This window comes from Penaeus vannamei, chromosome 32 (genome assembly GCF_042767895.1).
Source record: "Penaeus vannamei isolate JL-2024 chromosome 32, ASM4276789v1, whole genome shotgun sequence".
NCBI lineage: Eukaryota > Metazoa > Arthropoda > Malacostraca > Decapoda > Penaeidae > Penaeus > Penaeus vannamei.
Window position 1 is genome coordinate 10,007,270 of NC_091580.1, and position 2,664 is coordinate 10,009,933.

The following is a 2,664-nucleotide window of genomic DNA, read 5'->3' on the forward strand; positions in this document are numbered from 1 at the left end:
TACTGACGTAGGAATGTGGTATTTTTATGTAGTTTTTTTTTTCAATGCTCTTATCGTGTGAATATAGACTCCAAAGCTAAAAGAACTTTTACTGTTCATATTCACACGGAACTTTAATGTTCTATTTTTTTACATACAGCATCCATACTATACAAATGTTGTTGTCCGTGGAAAAAGCGGGGCATACTCGATGAAAATGTCACCTACGCAACGTACAGTAATACCTACCGTCAGATTGCAAGGATAAAGGGTAAATTCCATTACGAAGGTGGAGCTTGGCGTCAAAGCGTGCTGCCTCATCACTCCAAACAATAAGAGAGGTGCATACAACATCCATCCGTCGCGGGGCATATCTCCCTCCACTGTCCCCTCCTCCTCCTCCTCCTCCTCCTCCTCCTCCTCCTCCTCCTCCTTCTCCTCCTCCTCCTCCTCCTCCTCCTCCTCCTCTTGCCTGTGGTTCTACCGTGGTGTAAGTCTTGCGTCTGAGGTTGGCAAATGTGTAGAATAAACCTGCTTGTCATGGTGTTTACTTGTACGACTTTTGTTATTCTTTCATTGTGTGCGTGTGGCTCATGCATAGCGGTGCAAGGCCCTTTGTTCGCTCGAGGTGCAGTGTAATGCTGTGGCTTATAGGCTCGCGGGCGGAGAAATCAAGGGATTTTGCTTAGTGATGGTGAATCTTAGTGATTTAAATTGAGAGACGGATTGGGTGTGCGTGGCGAGTCGGGCGATCTGGATATTAAAGATTCTTCGCGAGATTCGTCCCGGCTGCTTATAAAGGGGGAAAAAGCAGTGCGTTTATTTGCCGAAGACTTTGATGGTGACTAATAGTTTTACGTCGGGTCTCTTGCGTTGTGTTACGAGGAGCAAGAAGCTGACAAACACGCTCTCTCACTATCTATCTATCTTTCTATCTTTCTTTGCCTCTCTCTCTCTCTCTCTCTCTCTCTCTCTCTCTCTCTCTCTCTCTCTCTCTCTCTCTCTCTCTCTCTCTCTCTCTCTCTCTCTCTCTCTCTCTCTCTCTCCTTCTCTCTCTCTCCTTCTCTCTCTCTCCTTCTCTCTCTCTCTCCTTCACTCTCTCTCTCTCTCTTCTTCTCTCTCCTTTTCTCTCTCTCTCTCTCTCTCTCTCTCTCTCTCTCTCTCTCTCTCTATCTATCTATCTATCTATCTATTTATCTTATTCTATCTATATCTATCTATCTATCTATCTATCTATCTATATATATATATATATATATATATATATATATATATATATATATATATATATATATATATATATCAATTCCCTCCCTCCCTCCTCCTTCCCCCTTTCTCTCTCTCCTTTCTCTCTCTCTCTCTCTCTCTCTCTCACCATCCCTCCCTCCCACCCCCTCCCTCCCTTCCCTCCCTCCCTCCCTTCCTCCATCCATCTATCCAACCCTCCCTTCCTCTCTCTCTCTCTCTCTCTCACACCATCCCTCAATCCCACCTTCCCTCCTTCCCTTCCTCCATCCGTCCCTCCTTCCCTTCCTCCATCCATCCATCCACCCTCACTCCATCCCTCCTTCCCTCCATCCCTTCCTCCATCCATCTATCCATCCCTTCCTCGCTCTTCCTCCTTCGCCCTCCTCGTCCCCTTTGATGTGACACTCGCAGTCGCATTCTCCCACGCCCGACGCATGGCACTTGAATAGTTGAGGGGAGATCGCTTTCATGACGTTCCATTTGCATATTACTTCCCAATCCTTGCTGAGCTCTAAGCATGGGATCCCGTCTGGTTTCGAGGGACGAGCTTCCTCCTCGGAATTCTTTGGCGTCGACTCGGCCTATTTCTGTATTTTTTGGTTTTTGTTTTTTGTTTTGTTTTTTTTTCTCTGTCTCTGTGTGTCTCTGTCTATTTGTGTCTCTGTCTTTCTCTCTCTTTCTCTCTCTCTCTCTTTCTTTCTGTCTCTCTCTCCCTTTTTCTGTCTCCCCCTCTCTCCCCCTCTCACCCTCTCTCTCCCTCTCTCTCCCCCTCTCTCCCTCTCTCCTCCTTCTCTCCCTCTCTCTCCCTCTCTCCCTCCCTCCTCCCTCTTTCTCTCTTTCTCTCTCTCTGTAAAAAAAAAAAAGTTGTTGTCTCTCTTTCGTTCTTTCTCTATTTGGATCTTTCTTTCTCCTTCCTTCTTTCACTCTCTCTCACTCTCTCTAATTATCTCTCTCTATCTATCTATCTATCTATCTATCTATCTATCTATCTATCTATCTATCTATCTATCTATCTATCTATCTTTCTCTCTCTCTCCCTCCCTCCCCCTCCCTCCCTCCCTCCCTCCCTACCTCTCTCCGTCACTCCTTCCCTCTCTCTTTCCCTTTAAGTCTATATCAATCAAGTGTTTGTCTTTTTTTTCAAACAAAGCTGACATTTCAATTTTAATCTGGATGACCCTCTGACTTATACACTAGACACGAGACTATATTTTTATCCTTTTTGGTCTATAACAAATACGTATTTTCAAAAGTTAAAAAAAACATTGACTGGAAAATCAGATTCTACACCTTTTCCCTCTGTGCTATTAAGCTTATCAGTATATCAAGGAAGGTCAGTGATGTGTATATATACTTTTAGTGCTCCATTAAAAGTACTGACCATTATTTTTTTCTTTCTTTTTCTTCTTTTTTTGCAAAATAATTGAATAGCTTTTC